Below are 20,407 nucleotides of genomic sequence, written 5' to 3' on the forward strand. Positions count from 1 at the left end.
GTTTGCCAAACAACATCTAAAAAAGCCATTACAGTTCTGGAACAACATCCTATGGACAGATGAGACAAAGATCAACTTGTACCAGAGTGATAGGAAGAGAAGAGTATGGAGAAGGAAAGGAACTGCTCATGATCCAAAACATACCACCTCATCAGTGAAGCATGGTGGTGGTAGTGTCATGGCGTGGGCATGTATGGCTGCCAATGGAACTGGTTCCCTTGTATTTATTGATGATGTGACTGCTGACAAAAGCAGCAGAATTAATTCTGAAGTGTTTTGGGCAATATTATATGCTCATATTCAGTCAAATGCTTCAGAACTCATTGGACAGCGCTTCACAGTGCAGATGGACAATGACCCGAAGAATACTGCAAAAGCAACCAAAGGGTTTTTTAAGGCTAAAAAGTGTAATGTTATGCAATGGCCAAGTCAATCCCCTGACCTGAATCTGATTGAGCATGCATTTCACTCGATGAAGACAAAACTGATGGGAAAATGCCCCAAGAACCAGCAGGAACTGAAGACATTTGCAGTAGAGGCCTGGCAGAGCATCACCTGGTATGAAACCCAGCGTCTGGTGATGTCTATGCATTCCAGACTTCAGGCTGTAATTGCCTGCAAAGGATTTGCAACAAAGTATTAAAAAGTGAAAGTTAGATTTAGGATTGTTTAGTTTGTCCCATTACTTTTGGTCCCTTAAAAAGTGGGAGGCACATATAGAAACCGTTGTAATTCCTACACCGTTCACCTGATTTGGATATAATTACCCTCAAATTAAATCTGAAAGTCTGCAGTTAAAGCACATCTTGTTTGTTTCATTTCAAAGCCATTGTGGTGGTGAATAGAGGCCAAAATATGAAAATTATGTCAATGTCCTAATATTTATGCACCTGACTGTATATTGAATGTCGATATTCAGACTATATCAACTTTATAATGTTGACATTCTGATTTCCGATATGGTGACTGTATACCAGATAAAGTGTGTCATGGATCTAATAGTGCAGATGTGTCATTGCTCATCTATCCTTAATACGACATGCAATGCGATATGCCTGGTGTGATTGAGCCGCCAGGTCCTGATCAACTCTACTAACATTGGGCATCTTGTTTGTGCAGAAAATGCGTCTAAGTCACAATGTGATGTGACTAGGATGCACCAGGAGACTGTACTGATTAGTTTGATATGTAACACTTGTATATCTGTGTGCGAGTGAGTCTGCAAAAAGAAATTGGCGTGGAATAAAGCTGCGGCCGTTGCACTGTAGCACTTCTCATGTTGATGCAGAGACTCAGTCACACATGGATATACTGTCATTTTTCAAGCACAGCCTGTAAAGTGACAGTAGCTGATTGATTTATGCACTAAGCCTTGGAGAGAAATAAAGTATCTCCCCCAAAGTACCAACAAATCAGCTCCTGTCACTGTACAGGCTGTGTTTGAAAAATTACAGGTGCTGATTGGTTGGTACTCTCTCCAAGCTTTGCTGCATCTCCCTGGGGTAGATGTACTAACTCTTGGACACAGATAAAGTGGAGAGAGATAACGTTCCAACCAATCAGCTCCTAACTGTAATTTTTCAAATGCAGCCTGTAACATGGCAGTTAAGGGCTGATTGGTTGGTACTTTGGACCTCATTCAGAGTCGGTCGTTGTGGCCGCACGGTCGTACACATACGATGTTTTTCTTTCTGCGCCTGCGCACGGCTAGCAGTGCGCATGTGCGTACGAGCTCTACCGATCAAAATTACTGTTGGTCGTAGGGCTTCCAACACGGAAGTGGATAGCTAAAGTTGATTGACAGGAAAGACCGTTTGTGGGAGTATACGGGGGTGGTGGTCTGAAAACGGAGGCGTTCTTCAACGTTTCCAGGCGTTTTAGGGGAGTGCATAAATTACCTGCTTCGTGCGACCAAGAATTGCGGATGCATGAAAACGTCACTCTACGAACAGGCTGATCGTCCAGGCTAAGGTAGGCAAGAAGCGTCCGTAAGCCACAGCAGTACAATCGTTAATCTGATGTTACCTGCGATGTTTCGATTTGGAACCACGCAAACCAAGCAGCTAAGATTGCTGCATTGTAACTATTAACACTGCTAATTACCTTGTAACTCATTTCACTTGCGTGTGCATTAGGGAATTCGTAACACAAATGTTTATTTGTGTTTTTTAAACAGTTTTTGGATAAAACAGTTTTTAAAACATCTAGCATTGTGTTTTGCGTAGCAGCCTTTTCAGATACCACACTTTTTAAACCTTGTATACATTGATATAGTTAAAGATATACATTTTTGGTATGAATTTTTTTTATTTTGTTGAAATTTGCATTTCATCACAATGTAAATAATAATTGTTTAGGCAACATTTGTATATAATTAAAATAATGTTAAAAAAAAAACAAAACATTTTTTGTTAAAAAAAATAAAAGAGCTTGAGACATTGGTGACGAAATATGGGGACTGGACAACAGGTGAGGGCGGTGATATCCAGGACTACTTGCGTCGTTTTGCCGGGCTCGGAGGAAGAGCTAAGCATTGGACAGCCGACTGGCGTGTAACACGCCGACTGGCCTGGCCAGAGGTAGATGGGATTTCCTCTGGCCTAGGCATAGGGCTCTCCATACTCGCGGGGGTGGCTGTTGGGCTGCCAGAGGTGGTGGTCCTGGGAGGAAGGGAGTCTCGCTCCATCATGGCAGGTGGGTTGGCCTGCTCCTGGGTATTGGCCAAATGATCTAGGGCCCCAGCAATGGTCTCCAGGGCCACCGCCACCCTCACCAGAGAGGTCTCCATCCTCAGAAGAACACATGTGTTATCCTGAGTTTGGGAGACCAACTGGTGAGGAGAGGCACTGCTCGGTCTGATGGTTGCCCTGGAGTAGACTCCACAGGGTCCCCAGATGGAGTACTTGGATCCTCTCCTGCAGAGTCTCCATCTGTACTGGACCCAGACCTGACCTCAGGAGCAGGCACTACCTCCTCTGAGTCTGGAATATAAAAAAAAAAAGTTATTTGTTTTTCCGCCCAAAAAAACAGAGACGTTTCAGCTTTATACTTTTTGTCTAACAAAATTAAATTACCTTCTTGCACATGTGGAGCGTTGAAGTCGGCCATGTCAGTGTCCATAGTAGACACACCGACTATCTCCTCTTCCCTCACACATCCCTGAGCCAATGTCTCCAACCTTGTCAAGGCCAGCTCCTCAGGGATGGGACCACCACCTGTCCCCGCAGCATGGTCCACCCTACTCCGTAGCTTCCTCTTCAGTTGGTACTTGAAATCCGTCCAGCTGTCAATGTTATTTTTGAAATTTAAAGTGTTAGTTTTTTTAAATAAGATCAAGCTTTGGACTTCAGTACACTCACAATATCATTTTCTTACCGTTTTTTTACGACTTTCTGTGTTCTGTAGGTTGTCCCCACACCACTAACAGCCCTGGATATCTCCTCCCAAATCCCCATATTTCTGGGTGCATTGACTAGGTTCTCCATTGTCATGGTCACCAATGTCTCAAGCTCGATCCGTGAAAATGGAGGGTTTCTTGGCCTCGGCCTTGGCCTTCTTGGACCTGCCTCCTCCTCCTCTACTGGTGGACTTTGATTCCCAGCACCTACAACAATTTTTAAAATAGTAAAAAAAAATTTTTTTTGTTTTAAGGGAAATATGGCCAGTTCTTGTGTTGTGTAAAAAAACTGTGATTTGCACTTACCTGGCTCAGTTGGCCTCTGCTCACCATGCTCCTCGGTTGACATTCTGCTAACCTGTGAGAGAGCATGAAGAATACTGCTTGTGCAGACTTTTTTATAGATGTGATCGCATCCCTGGATTGGTCACCCGTGCATCCTTATTTCCCTAACTACAAATGCACATCTTTCATGCATTCCGTAATCACTGTGTGGGTTGTGCTAGATGTGAGCGCATCCCTGGATAGGTTACTCGTGCATCCTTATTTCCCTAACTACAAATGCACACCTTTCCTGCATTCCGTAATCACTGCGTGGGTTGTGCTAGATGTGAGCGCATCCCTGGATTGGTTACCCGTGCATCCTTATTTCCCTAACTACAAATGCTCACCTTTCCTACAAATGCATTCCGTAATCACTGCGTGGGTTGTGCTAGATGTGATCACATCCCTGGATTGGTTACCCGTGCATCCTTATTTCCCTAACTACAAATGCACACCTTTCCTGCATTCCGTAATCACTGCGTGGGTTGTGCTAGATGTGAGCGCATCCCTGGATTGGTTACCCGTGCATCCTTATTTCCCTAACTACAAATGCACACCTTTCCTGCATTCCGTAATCACTGCGTGGGTTGTGCTAGATGTGAGCGCATCCCTGGATTGGTTACCCGTGCATCCTTATTTCCCTAACTACAAATGCACACCTTTCCTGCATGTTTCAATAATTGGGGTGTGGTTTCTTTATTTAAGGCAAAACCAAATGTTCCCTTACTTGTGGGTTGTAGTTGGAGTGTTTGGTGGTGCAGGAGGTGTTTGATAGTACTCAAATAGTTTGCAGTTGATTGAGAGGTGCTTGTGTGTGTTGTTTGAGAGGTGCTTATGTGTGTTGATTGAGAGGTGCTTGTTTGAAGTTGATTGAGAGGTGCTTGTGTGAGTTGTATGAGAGGTGCTTGTGTGTGTTGTTTGAGAGGTTATTGTGTGAGGTTTTTTTTTTTTTGGTTGTGGTTTTTTGTGTGGGGGGGGGTTTATTTAGTTTTTTTGGGGGGGTTGTTTTTTTTGTGTTCCTTTCTTTTTGGTGTTTGTTTTTTGTGTTCATTTCTTTTTTGTGGTTCTTTTTTGTGTTCATTTCTTTTTGGTGTTTGTTTTTTGTGTTCATTTCTTTTTGGTGTTTGTTTTTTGTGTTCATTTCTTTTTGGTGGATCTTTTTTGTGTTCATTTCTTTTTGGTGGTTCTTTTTTGTGTTCCTTTCTTTTTGGTCTTTGTTTTTTGTGTTCATTTCTTGTTGGTGGTTCTTTTTTGTGTTCCTGTTTGGTGTTCGTTTTTTGTGTTCATTTCTTGTTGGTGGTTCTTTTTTGTGTTCCTTTCTTTTTGGTGTTTGTTTTTTGTGTTTTAAATTTTTTGTGGTGGTGGTTTTTGTGTTCCTTTTTTATTTTAATTTTTTTGTGTTTTGTTTTTGGTGGTGGTTTTTGATTGACAAATTTAATTGGTTCGGACTTTTAACAAACCCCGTTAATTGGTGTGCTTGAGCCAGTTACTTGTTTGGTTTGGTTGGCTGGGCTTTTGTCTTCTTCAAAAATCCAACGTTATTCGAAGAATCAAGTAAGTGTGCCAGCCTACTCCATTTTGATTTTGGTTTTTTTGGGATCAACATTCATAAAAAAAATTATATTTTTTGATATTAATTTTTATATTTTTAAAAATATTTATTAAAGGTGTTTAACACTCCATTTTGGACGTGAATCAGGTAAGTGTCTATTTATTCAAACATACACTTATTTTTTTTTATATTTAACATTTTTGATAAAATTTTACTTGGAATATTGTTTATTGATCTATTTTTTAAATGTAAATTTGTACATTTTACAACAATTCATATTGGCGATTTAAAAAATTAAGCATGGTTTTAACACTAAAAGTAGTAATATTGGTTTGACCTAAAAAAATCTAAATTTTTTTTTTATTCCCTCTAATTTAAAAAATGTGCAACAAATACACATGTAGTGATTTCCGAAGATGGCACTGCCCGACCCTGTAAGAATATGCACCATTATTATAAAGCTAAGTATTTTTGCACAAATAATCAAAAAACACTCTGTAGAACCAATTAAAATGATAAATTTAACTTTACAGAGCAATGTTGGACAGCTAATAGTGGCCATATTGACCCCCACCAACCTTCCTTAGCCTCCTCCTGGGTGTAGGCATAGGAGGCATGCAAGGGCCAAGATATATAGAACACATGTCACCCTTTTTGGAATGCCTGATGATGTGGTTGTAAACACTTATCGCCTGCCTCCAAATATTATCCTAGACACTCTTTCAATAATAAAGAATGATCTAGAAAGTCAGATTAACATTCCTACAGCAATCTCACCACTTACACAGTTGTTGGCGGTGTTACATTTCTGCACCTCAGGGTCCTTCCAAACCACTGTGGGGCTGGTGGGTGGCCTCTCCCAGCCCTCATTTTCATGGATCCTGAGGCGCATGCTAGATGCATTTTTCAATCATCTAGCACATTTTATTAGTATGCCTTTGGATACGGAAGCCCTTGATGTGGTAAAGCAGAAGTTTTTTGAAATTGCAGGCTTTCCACATGTCATAGGGGTAGTGGATGGCACTCACATAGCACTTCAGCCCCCTGCATGCAGGGAACAAATATATAGGAACCGAAAACATTACCATTCCTTAAATGTAATGGTGCTATGTGATGCCTCCCTCCAGATCCTCTCCCTGAATGCAAAATTCCCAGGCTGCAGCCATGATGCGTACGTGTTCCAGCATTCAGGGATTTGGGCAAAATTAAGCACACTGCAAGCTGGTGATGCGTGGATTCTTGGTAAGTAAAAATCCAGTGTGTATTTCTAGAAATAGTGTAAACAGGTTCTCATGGTAAATGTATGTATCTTTTGGTGTCCCATTTCCATCAGGTGACAGTGGATATCCTTGCACGCCCTGGCTGCTGACTCCTTATTTGACTCCCACACCAGGGCCACAAACTCACTATAATGCCGCATTTACTGCCACCAGGAAGGTGGTGGAGCGCTGTATCGGCCTTTTAAAAGGCCGGTTCCGGTGTCTCTATCACTCTGGTGGTGCACTCATGTACTCGCCGGATATGGTTTCTTGCATTGTGGTCCTGTGTGGGATTTTACACAACATTACAATAAGGAGCCGAGTACCCATGCAGCCAGAGGAGGCCTTGCCAGAGGATGGCCCCCCGGAGGAAGGTGTTGTGATGCTGTTGGGGGGGGCAGACGCGATGATGTTTCATGTTTTTTCAGGTAGGCATATTGACATTTTTTTTAAATGTAAATTTTTTTTTACAAAATATATTTTAATGTGTACCTTTTTCTTTTGTTTTATTTTCCTACCAACCAAATCACAACACTTTCCAAAACCTGCAAAAAAAATGGAACCCATTGGCAATACCCTGTATGTTTTTGGACAACTAACGCATTTTGCACAGATATCCCCCAACATCTTTAGTTAATTTGCCTTTTGTTTTAGTAATTTCTATGTTTCCGAATCAAAAATCTGTTTGTTTTTTACTATAGTTGTTTATGTTTGACTAAGCCAGATGTTTTATTTGGCCAAACCATGAGGACATTTGTTATGTGTGAATCTGTTATGAATTTTTTTTTACCAGTAAAAGCCTGTTGGCAACATGTTTGTTATTTAATAAATGTTTTAAATGAAAGACAAATTTTGTTTTTTGTTTGTTTGAAAAAATTGAAAGCAATTTTGAGTTGAATAATGTATGCCAACCCATAATTAAAAAATATACAACATTACTGCAAATGTTCTTAAGGTTTACTAATAAATTTTTTAAGTTCTTACACTATGGAAAGGCACCCACCTTTGGTCCAAAATGTTATTACATGCAGAATTACACCCTTTAATGTGTGGCAAAAAAAGAGGACAAATGTTTAAAATCCAAAAACTTTATTTTTTTTAAAGTATCTTAAAAATTAAAAAAAAAGAAAACAAACAAAGTACACATCCTCCAAATGCCCCACTAATCTTTGTAGGCAGCAGTAGGCCTGCATTAAATAGCCAGAGGTCTCTCTCAGGTCCTTCCTAATTTCCATCAGTATGTGGGTTAGATCTGTGGAAATGTAAAAAATTTTGAGGATTAAATACTTCATTAAAATTAGAAACATTTGAACATTACACATTATTCAATGTAACAAAAAGTGTTTAAACACACTGATGTTACAGTGTGTTTGAAAGTATCAGACACACAACATTATTAATAGGTTTTTACTTTTATGTTGTTAAACTAATTTGAAACCCTAACTATGTGGCATAAGCCAAAATCCACTATGATGATGTTACAAATAATGGGAGGTGTATTCTTAAGTCATGATGGCCATATCCTTAAAACACAATGCACGTATTCATTTCTAGAATGTTGTTGTTAAACCAAAAATAGAATGTGTTTGTTTGTTATGGAAAACATCACTTTGCCTAAGTACATTAGTACATTTTAAACACAGTGTACACAACATCAACAAGGGTAGTCTGGTTCCTAGCACCTTGCCATGTTGGGTGACATGTTTTTTACATTGTAAAATACTAATCCAAATGTAATCATTATTTCCTAAAACTCCAAATCATTTTTTAAAAACCACTAAACCTATATTTTTGTGGTCCCCCCCAAAAAAAGAGCCAGCCATTAAACATAAGGTCATAATTCTGAAAATCAGCACTACTGTGCAATGATGTTGAACCCCATACAGCAAATTTTTTAACCAACAAAAAAAGGTCAGAAATTTGTACAAATACATGGATAACAACAACCACCAAAAAAAAAAATACTAAAAAAAAAACATACCCTGAGAGTGTGCCGACACAACAACAGATGGTGCCGGAGATCCTTCGGGTGAGGGAGAATATTCGGGAGTGGGGGGAATGATTGAAGGGGAAATGGAGCAGGAAAGATCACAGGGAGGGGTGATTTGAGACATTTTGGGATGAGTGGGCAGGGGAGGGAGGAAGACTTGGGGAGGATTGGAAGAGGGAGGATTACTGGGGGAGTATGGTGGTGGGGAGGGAGGGCTAGGTTTAGGAGATGCAGGTGAGGGCTGCTGGTTTCCGCCAGCATGTCTTTGCCTTCTGCGTGCCCTTCTCTGTCTCCGCTGTGCTTCTAAAATGTAAACAGAAAATCCCAAAATAAAATTATTTTAGAATTTCGGCTACACAATACAAGTACACTTTACACATTCTGGATAATAGGGACAACATACAGGATGGATTTTTAACATTGACTAAAATAATTGGCAAAGGAACATACATTTTTAACAGTCCACTAATTATTACTTTTAAACAAACGCATACTTACGTCTGCGTATTTGCACCCGCAAATTCATGAGGAGCACAGGCGAACGGTGGCGCAGGTCCGACCAGCGCCTCTCTAACTGGGCAATATTGCGCCTATACCCCGCTGATCGGAGGGCTCGCCTCACCTCCGCATAGGCCGCCCGCTTTATGCGGTTAGAAATGGGCGGCTCTGCGGACGTAATCCGCCTGTCCAGTATGTTTACCAGGATAAGAAACTCTCTCCTGGTAAAGGCTGCGGCTCTCGTGATGGCAATGGCCGATTATACAGAAAACATGAAATATACATGGGGTACCAAAAATATCATTGGCTAAAGTATTTACGCTTTCCTCAAAAAAAACACTATTGGCCAATCCTTTAATCATGTGTCCCGAAAAATAAGGTCACATTTGATTGGCTACAACACGCAGTGTGCAATTGCAAATATAAGAGTGCAAATGATCCTAACGCAAAATGCACATGCATTTATAAAGTTAACACAATTAGCAAACGTACATTCACGGTTAATAAACCTTACTTTGTTTTGAAAATTGTGTGAAAATAAAACACCGGAGAAAACAACCACGAAATGAACAATAAAGTTTATTGACACATGATAAAAAACTTGTTTTAAAGAACAGCAAGAGTTAAACAATTAGATAATTGACAACAAGCTAATAACAAGCTGATCGATAGTCCATGTAAACATGACATGTGACCATCAAACAGCACATACGGCCACAACCATCAGAACATAATTAGCATACAGCGACTGACAGCGCCTGACTACGATTGACTCGTTCGTTCATTCAGATCAGTCGGTAGCTAGAGGAGGTGCAGTGCTAACGAATGGGCGTCACTTTGTTTACGATCGCCCTGCCGTACGATCGGATTTTGCGGTCGTTGGTCGTACGACCGTGCGGCCGCAATGACCGACTCTGAATGAGGTCCTTTATCTCTCTCCACTTTATCTCCAAGGCTTAATACATCTGATCCCCCCCCCTTCATGTGTATGGTGTTATATCTGTCCCCAAGTTGGAATACCTGCATCAGACACAGTGAATCACTACAATTCCATCAAAACAAGGACAGGAGGGAGTTGTGATGTAAAAAAAAATTACTTCAATAGTAATTTATTCAATACGATTATAGTGATTTTGTACTTTACAATGACTTGTTATGCTAAAATCATAACAACAATTTACAAGAATTAAGCAATACAAATAATATATTAACCTCAGGCATTATTTCTTTCCCACCAGACTTAACAGTGCTCTATTTTCTCTGTGTATTTATGCAAGACAAGAATGGAAGAAGACAAGTTACAACATATGTTTTTGTATTCCGTTGAGTATACATGTGAAACTTTGCACATTTCCCACACTTACACTGCAATCATACCAAACAGGTCAGTGTGTAATAACAGAAAATATATAATTTCCAGGGCCCAAACATATAATATGTCAGTGTTTCTGGAAGTGTAAAGCTTGTATACTGTACACAACTTATCGGATCTCTTATATAGTACAGAAAAAACAGATTTATTTTGAAAACTCTCTAAACTAGGATGATTTGATGAAGAGGGGAATGCCATGCACAATGTCAGGAAGGACATGATTGTTTCTCAACATAATTTAATATACTTAAACCATGCTCCAATTTACAGAAAAAAATCTTATCCAGAAAACCTTAAGGCCTGAGGATTCTGAATAATAGATCCCATCCCATATATCGTTTAAAAGTCTTTCTGAATAATTCTGTATCATTACAACACGTATTTCAAACACACCTTGGAAACAAAAAGTTGAGGTTATTAGAACCATTGCACACTAAAGCAAATAAACCAATCAGGGCCTGATTCTGAGTTGCATGCAACCCGCACGCAATACTGATGTTTATGTAGTTGAGCGATTATGTTGCAATCAGGTCAGCCGGTATCAGAAGTGTTGCGGAAAAGTTATGGGCGTCTCTGGGTGGCTATAAAAGCATGTAAAAAACTCCCGTTCAGTGAGGGCCTTATGGGAGTGTCGCGGACATATTAAAGCAAGCGGCTGCGTTCCCAGGCGCACAGCCGCAGGTAGCAATTATAGGAGGCTGTGGTCAGATGGAGAAACTGCACCTGCTGTAGGGCTGGTGCAAGTTTTGCTGGTGGCGTATAAGAATCTTCCAATCGGTGTTGCAGCGTGCATGGACGCTAAGGGGAAAATTTACTAAAGTGAGAGTTTTTAGAAGTGAGTTTTAAAAGTGATGTTGCCCATAGCAACCAATCAGATTCTACTTAACATATAACTAGCACCTTCTAGAAGATAATAGCTAGAATCTGATTGGTTGCAATGGGCAACATCACTTTTAAAACTCACTTCTAAAAACTCTCACTTTAGTAAATGTACCCCTAAAAGTGGGCATCTCATAGCTTGTACAATCGGGGAAAAGTATGTGCACAAGGTAAGGAGTTTGTAGTGACATTTGCATAAAGTCATAGATGGGCGGCCGCCAGTAGACACTGCTGTATGCACTTTGCATGCGACTGAGAATCAGGCCCTTAAAGTGAACTGAATTTTTATATCAATGTATTTATTATTGTAATAGTTGACTTTCTAAAATAATGTCACCATTTTTATTAGCTCAGAAGTTAACCATTCTGGTTATGGAATAATAATGTGGTTTGACTCCATCTGGCATAGCTTGGGGACCATGTACAAGTTATACAAGTAATGCTATTGTTTACTCCCGTACTGTGCCTCGGCTCTCTTGTTTTGGAAAAACAAAATTAATGGTACCCTTGCTGAATGCGTCATAATTTGTATAGCTCCTCACTTTAACCTAACTAGTCTTAAGACGGGTATAATCAAACCAAAATAAATAAAAAAATAATTATTATATAGAATGGGATTAATGTAGGGTTTCACTCGATCTAAGGTTCTCCTTTATCTGCAGTATGGTCAATCAGTTCCACTTTAATATCTACATCAGGGGCGTATCTTCCTATTGGCGAGGATGGCACTCGCCAGGGGCGCCGGCCAAGCGGGGGCACCGGCGCCCCCGGCAGTGCCACTGGCGGCCAGTTCTTTCTATCAAGCTGCACTGTGCCAGGGGAAGATTGGGCCACCGGGAACTCAGGAGAGTTCTCGCTGGGCTGGACCCTTGCGGGAACACACTGATGCAGGGCCAGCTGCCGCGAGCAGTTACTGTTTGATCTCCATAGAGCCCTGTGACACTGACCGGTGCACCGTGGCACAGCGCGCGTGATGTCATGACAGGACAGGAGCCCAGACCGCTGTCATGGCCAGGAGGGGAGCATCAGAAAGATGCTGAGTAATGTAAGTAACTGGCCTGGAACCGGAGGGAGGTTAGGAGCCGGAACTGGAGAGACACAGTATATTTCATTTGATGTCGCTCCTGTCAGTCCCTATTATCAGTGCTTTTCAGTAGCAAGGAAGGGGGAGGGGCACCAGTGCGCCAGTCCCTTACTTTGCCAGGGGCGCACGGACCCCTAGATACACCCCTGATCTACATTACAGTTTTAGGCTTTCTTAGTATACTGTGAGTGGTACTTGCTTAAATTAATACAAGATTTATAGTAGCTTCAACACTCTGGATAAGTGTGTAGATATTATTTCAACCTAAAACTTTTAAACCATAAACTAATTAACAAATAACCATGCAGACACAATGATTGGGGGAAAATAGGTTTATTAATTTAAATTTAATTAAATCAGGCAGAGTGGCAAGAAAGCAGTACATACCCTTAATAACAGCAAAAAATCTAAATTAAACAAATGATATGGCACCCAGCATAACAAAACTTAGATTGAGAAGAATCACCCCCCCCTTCCCCTTTTTTGGGGAGGAGGTGAAGCTCAAAATTTTCAGGCAGTGAGAGAGACTGCAGGGGAAAGGTGACCGTGGGGGAGACTGCAGGAGAAAAGTAGATAGTGGGGGAGACTATAGGGCAGGGGATAAGGGGATAGTGGGAGAGACTGCAGGGGAAAAGGAGATAGTGGGAGAGACTGCAGTTCAGGGCATAAGGGGATAGTGAGAGTGACTGCAGGGAAAAGGTAACCAAGGGAGAGACTGCAGGGGAAAGGGGACAGAGAGAGAGACTACAAAGAAAAAGGGGACTGTGGGATAGACTGCAGGGGATAAGAGGACAGTGCGAGAGATTGTAGGGAAAAGGGGACAGTGGGAGAGACTGCAAGGGATAAGGGGCCAGTGGGAGAGACTGCAGGGGAGAAGGGGCCAGTGGGAGAGGCTGCAGGGGAGAAGGGGCCAGTGGGAGAGGCTGCAGGGGAGAAGGGGCCAGTGGGAGAGACTGCAGGGGAGAAGGGGCCAGAGGGAGAGACTGCAGGGGGAAAGGGAGAGACTGCAGGGGAAAGGGAGTACCTATGTGTGGTGTGCACTGCAGTTGCAGTAGGATCAGCCTTTTTCTGTGTGGTACCAATGGTAGCAGGGAGGAAGGAGGAGAAGAGAGAAAGTGAAGAGTACTAAGGGCCTGATTCAGCAAGGATCGCTATTCTGCTAGAACGCACGCACCCCAGTTGCTAATATCAGCGGTGAAATGCAAATGTTTGCAATTGCTTTGCAATCACAGCTTACCATAAGGACGTCCACTCCCCCTTACACACATCCTTATACTTGGGCAACATAGCGAAATAATCGGTAACATTGAGTAACATCGGACACATACGCACAGTTAAGACAGGTCAGACCTCACTCGGGAATTGCTAACTTCAGGTCACGCTATGAGATGTCAGGCTGCGTATGGATTTGCAAAGGATAATTTATGCACACCCCTGCAACGCCTTCCCAACGCACTGGCACGCCTTTGTTCACCCGACCACCCCCCGTCACCACCCACAAATGGCACTTCTGGTCAATCACTGTGCTCGGGGTCTGCGTAGCCTCTGCAAATGCAGTTCCCATCGCAATTGCTAGTTCGCGCATATGCAATGCGAATTAATCGACCGATTGCGTGCATCTTTGCAACTGCGATCCTTGCTGAATCAGACCCTAAGAGCATGGCTACTGCAGAGCCAAGGAAGGAAAGCTGATCTGGAGAGGGGGCCTGATGGGGGCACCTGTGTGAGAGAGGAGATTCACAGCAGGACAGGTTCCTCTATGATAATCTGGCCCTGCAGCAGACACCAATGATCCTGACCACTGCTTCAAAGAAGCAGTTTGTAGTCAGGATCATTGGAGCTAGCTGTACCCCCCTGAAGGCCCTGTCTGCATAGGCGAAACTAGACATTTGGTAATGGGTGGTCCATGTTCCAACATCTCACCAGAAATTATGTTACTGTATCTTGACAGTTTCTGACTCTGGACGGAATGTACTAAGCATTGCATCTGCGACGCGGTACTTCCCGCCACTTATCGGGTACATACGGGCATTAATTATGCCATTATGTACCTAGAAATGCAATTAAAATTGCAAAGGACAGCACTCCCAGTTAGAGCTGTCCTTTGCATTTAGGGACTTCCAGGTTTATTACCCAGAATTCCCTATGTGCATGCACAGAATTGTGCGTGTCGCCGTGGAGGACACGATTGGATCCCTCCCAGAAGATGTTGCAAAAAGAAGCACATAATACTGAGATAATTCTTGTGACCATCATAAAAACAGATTATTATTGTGACCGCCACACATTACAGACTGCACCCTACTGACCACCATACCTCCCCACACACATAGTCACTCGCATGTTCACGGCCTATCATTCGGTTTATGCAGACAGGGACAAAGAGCTGGCAGAGGCATGCCTTTCCTCTCATGGCTTACACTGGGGGCAGCCATATACCCACCTGCTGAGGTGGTTCCCTCTGTAAAAAAGCACTGCAGATCACCTTATTATGTCCGTGTGCTAAGCAAGACATGGGCATCGGCAATGACTTATGGCGTTGTTGACATAGCGGCGATGATGAAATAGATCATCAGCACCAGGACAGCCAAAGAAAGGGGAGAGGCACATTCCTTTGATCCCCTCTCAGTTGTTCTTATTAGGCCAGTATGCAGTCACACTACCTGTATTGAGATTTGTTTAAACGGCTCAGTTTAGTTTAGGGCACACAGTGCGCATGTAAATCCTTACACTACATTTATTTCAACCCTGCTTCCTCTGTTTGGCTGCACCTAATTGGCAAGCAAATCCCACAACTCCAAATAGGAAAATAGGATCTGGGGAGCACATAGAACAAACTCGGTCCAAAGGACCCCAAACAGTGCATGTTTTCCAGGTCTCCTCACTGAATCGCAAGTGAAATAATTAGCTCCACTTGTGAATCTTTTAAAATGTGTCAGTGAGTAATGATTACACCTGTGCATCTTCTAGGTGACCTGGAAAACATGACCTGTGTGGGGACCCGAGGGCTAAGTTTGAGAACCACTGACATAGAGGAAGGAAAGGAAGAAATGGAGCAGGTAAAATATTTCAGGGGTAGGGAGACTGTGGATACATACCAATATTTTATTTTTTAGATATATAATATATACATATAATATCAGCTGATAGAGACAGAAGGGGGATAGAAATTAGAGAGACAGGAGGGAAGGAAGATACACACAGACATGAGAGAGATTATTGCGGTTGCCATGCCATGGCCTCACATGCCCAGCTCACCCCTGTAGCAGCCAGCAACAACACACTTGCCTCTCTTCCAGCTGTCCTGCCAACGGTGTTACTGCCAGCATCTGGCTGGTGCGCTGTGTGTTGCTGGCTGTAGCTCCTCAGCTTCTTCTCAGCTCCTCATCACAATGACAAACTGCGATTGCGTCATACAACATCCAACCACCGCACCCAGCTGAGTAAGTTCATCCCATTCACCCAGAGACAAGTTAGAGTTTGGCATGGTGCATATATATCTGTCTATATATACACACACACACGTGCAATATAGGCGACAAAAAATTATAATTAACGGGACTAGAAACCAATAATAAAAATGCCACTTTGGGGCCCCATATTAATGTATATATACTGTAAATACAAACATTCTATAGATCACTCACACAGCTCTCCCCCCCCCACACACACAGCTCTAACCCCTCACTCAGATCTTTCCCCTCATATAGCTCTTCCCTCCTCACACAGATCCCACCCTCTCAGCTCTCCCTTCCTCACACAGACCCACCACTACACAGCTCTCTCCACTCATTCATATCCTTCCATACAGCTCTCTACCCACTCACTTAGCTCCCCCGCTCACACACACACAGCCTCCACCTCTCAGACCACCTCCACACACACAGCTCTCCCCAATCACTGAGCACCTCCTCACACACACAGAGTTCTGCACCCATACAGATCCCCCTCACTCAGATCCCCCACCTCACAAAGAGCTTCCCTCTTATTTAGATCCCTCCTCACACAAATGCTCTCCCCACTCACTCTGGACCCCCCACACAGTTCTCCCCCCACCATGCTCACACAGTGCTTTACCCACACATAGATCCCCCCTCCCTTAACACAGAATACACAGGGCGGGGGGGGAGATCACCTGCTGAGTCTGAATTACATTTGAAAGATCAGTCCCTCCATACTGGGGGTGTGGTGTAGGTGTGGCAGGAGTAGCGAGAGCTGCTCCGCCCACACCACGCCCCCTGTCTGAAAGCACTGATCTTTCAATGTTTCAGGCTCAGCAGGTGGTCCCCTAAGGCCCACCCACCCGTTCCCTCCTTTCTTCAGGCAGGTACAGAGCTATAAGGGTATGTGCTGACACATATGTGGTCAGCACATACCTCTGGGGGACCACCCTGTAGTTTCCCCAGTGCCTATCTTTGTCTGCTGTACCCTTCTAGTTCTAGTTGCACTGCTGCAGCCTGACAGTCACAGCTGGGAGGCAGGCACAGGAACCTTCCCGGCTGTCAATGGTATATGCTCATAGAGCGCAGTGGCGGCCCTAGTGCTGCACAATTGCACAAGTCCGGGGGGCAGACGGCACCCTGCCCCCCAGCCCAGCCCGCCACTGGACACCACTTTGTGTCCCTTTCCAGGACTATTCCTGCCAAGTCAGCCTCAACTCAATACATTTACAGGTATCTAAATCACTTCCTCCTGGATAAATCCCCAAATTCAATGCTCAGGAGTCTAGAGACGGTGAAGTAGGCCACTCTTTCACATACCCCTAACACCTCTCAACAAGAACCCATCATCTGAGAAGCCTTCCCAGCCAGAGGATGACTGCTAATGCAGTAAGATGTAAGAGCTTCCCACAAATCACACCTGTCAGTACCTGTGGCATAACTTCATCCCAGATGCCCAGAACCAAGATAGATGTTGTTGCCCCCTCGGTGGTCTAGGGTGGTAATGAGGAGATGGTGTCCCACTGGGACCTTACCCGCAATACCAATCTTGGCAGAAAATTTAACTCTCAACAAACTTCATCTGAACAGCAAAGGGGCCACTATAACATATTTTCCAATATATATACATATACAGGTTGAGTCTCGTATATCCAAATATTCCAAAATACGGAATATTCTGAAATACAGATTTTTTTTGCATGACTGAGATAGTGAAACCTTTGCTTTTTGATGGTTCAATGTACACAAACTTTGTTTAAGGCACAAAAATGAATAAAAAATATTGGATAAAATTACCTTCAGGCTGTGTGTATAAGGTGTATATGAAATGAATTTCATGGATATACACAAACTTTGTTTGAGCCAAAAAATTACTGAAAATATTGTTTAAACTTACCTTCACCTATACATCCCACACTCTGCTCCCCTTCCCACCCAATACATCCCACATTGTACTCCTCTTTCCCATCCTATACATCCCACACTGTGCTCCTCTCCTTACCCTATACATCTCAAACAGTGCTCCTCTCCCAACCCTATACATCCCACATTGTGCTCCCCTTTCCCATCCTATACATCCAACACTGTGCTCCATTTCCCCATCCTATACATCCCACACTGTGCTCCATTTCCCCATCCTATACATCCCACACTGTGCTCCATTTCCCCATCCTATACATCTCATAGTGCTCCCCTTCCCATCCTATACATATCCCACATCGTGCTCCCCTTCCTCATCCTATACATCCCACATTGTGCTTTCCTACCCCATCCTATACATCCCACACTGTGCTCCCCTTCCCACCCTGTACATTGTGCTCTTCTTCCCCATCCTATACATCCCATACTGTGCTCCTCTCCACACCCTATACATTCCAAACAGTGCTCGTCTCCCCACCCTATACATCCCACACTCCAGTGCGATTCCCCATCCTACACATCCCACACTGTGCTCCCTTTTCCCATCCTATACATCTCACACTGTGCTCTCCTTCCCAATCCAATACATCCCACACTGTGCTCCCCTTCCCCATCTTATACATCCCACACTGTGCTCCCTTTCCCCATCCATTACATCCCACAGTATGCTCTCCTTCCCCATCCAAAACATCCCACACTGTGCTCTCCTTCCCCATCCAATACATCCCACACTCTGCTCTCCTTCCCCATCCAATATATCCCACACTGTGCTCCCATTCCTCATGCAATACATCCCACACTATGATCCTCTTCCCCATCCTACACTATGCTCCCCTGGCCCTCAAACACCACCCCCAACACACACACATTTGTTACTTATATTACACTGCCTGTTTCTCAGACTGACAGGCAACAATGCAGGGAACTGGGCTCTGCATCTCTACTCTGCTGTCTCTGCTAGCTGATAACACTGATTGGCGGGACCAGACAGGCTGAGCACTGAGGTGGGGGGTGCCCTTCCTAATCCTTGGATCTCTCAGCGATTCATCCGAAGAGTCTGAAGTAATAGACAGATCAACTGACTTCATACTTCTCGGATCACTGGCTGAGAGATACGAGGAGTCATCAAGAAGGACAGACCCCTCAGTCCGATACCAGTAAGTCTTGCAGGACAAAGGACCTCATTCAGAGCCGGTCGTAAGCGGCCGCTCGGTCGTACGCCTAACGACCAAGAAACTGAAAAAGGAAGTAATCGCACGACCGGTCGGTCGCAACCAAAGTGACGCCCATACGTGAACAATGCACCTCCTCTAGCTAGCGAGTGATTGTAGCTAGCGATCGAGTCAATCGTTGTCAGTCGGTGTGAGTCGCTGTATGTTAATTTTCTTCTGATGGTTGCGGCCGCTTGTGTTGTATTGTTCAAATGTCATTTAGTTCATGCTGATGTTTTACTGGTAGTGCGTTTGTAAATAAAAAACATTTTAAACCCGGATTTTGGAATAATAATGTTGTGTTGTTGTTAAATGCATGTTAAAATTAACAAAAAAAACACATAGAATAAGCCATCCCCAAGAAATTTATTTATTCCTATTATTCGCTAATGTTAACGCAGCTGAATCAATTACAAGCCATTTAGCAGTGTTATTAGTTTCAACAAACAATTATTAGCCACTTGCATTGTGTGGCTCAAAATAGAAACATCAATCCTAACATCAATAACATTCGATAGTATCAATTGTACTCTGGGGCTTGAGAGAGCACGTACCCAACCTAAAGTTGTACGATCAGCCAGGCCTCAAATCTACTCACAGAGTGACGTTTTACTACTTCCGGCCTTCTATGTCGGTCGTAGCAGGTAAATTATGTACACCCCTAAAACGCCGTCAAAACGCTGAGGCACGCCTGCGTTTTCAGACCATCACCCCCATCAACACCCACAAACGGCCTTTCATGTCAATCAACTCTCGGAAGCCACTTCCTGCTCGTAAGCCATACAATCTACAGCATTTTGGATCACAAAGCCTCGTACGCACATGCGCACAACTAACCGTGCGCATGCGTGGTCTGGAAACATCGGATGCGTACTACCGAGCGGCAGCTTACGACAGACTCTGAATTAGGTCCAAAGACCAAGGGCTTTCTGTGCTGGAAAAATGGAGGATAAGAGGAGCCCCCTTCAGGTCTGATGCCAGGTCTGTCTCCAGCAGTTCTGCCTCTGGTCAGGACTTCCTATGAACACCTGTAATGAGAGGTTCCAAAGTCAGTAATGTAATAAGAAATTGATGTAAAAGCTTAGCAAGGGAGAGAAACAAAGATGGACAACCCAGGTGAAGGTAAAATCCTCGATACAATAAGTCAATCAGGTTCCACGTGAGGGAAAAACTTGAATGCCCTTTATGCTCCTAATATGGCAAACAGCTTAAGACTTTGGGTTTTACACTAACACAGGAAGTGCACATTTCCCAACAACTTATCCCCCCGTATCTACCCATATATACACTTTGTAAGCTGATGACTTAAATCAACCTGATGCTTTAATGGAGTCAATGGTATAGTCCACTACAGCTGTACAGGGTTATTACAAAGACAAAAAGTCAGGTGCTCTCTACTGGGTTTCAGTATATACTTCTATAGTCAGAAATTAACTTTCAAGTCTCACATAAAAAAAGTCCTTATTGTTCAAATGAGAATT

This window comes from Taudactylus pleione, unplaced genomic scaffold (genome assembly GCF_031769625.1).
Source record: "Taudactylus pleione unplaced genomic scaffold, aTauple2 ptg000181l, whole genome shotgun sequence".
Classification (NCBI taxonomy): domain Eukaryota; kingdom Metazoa; phylum Chordata; class Amphibia; order Anura; family Myobatrachidae; genus Taudactylus; species Taudactylus pleione.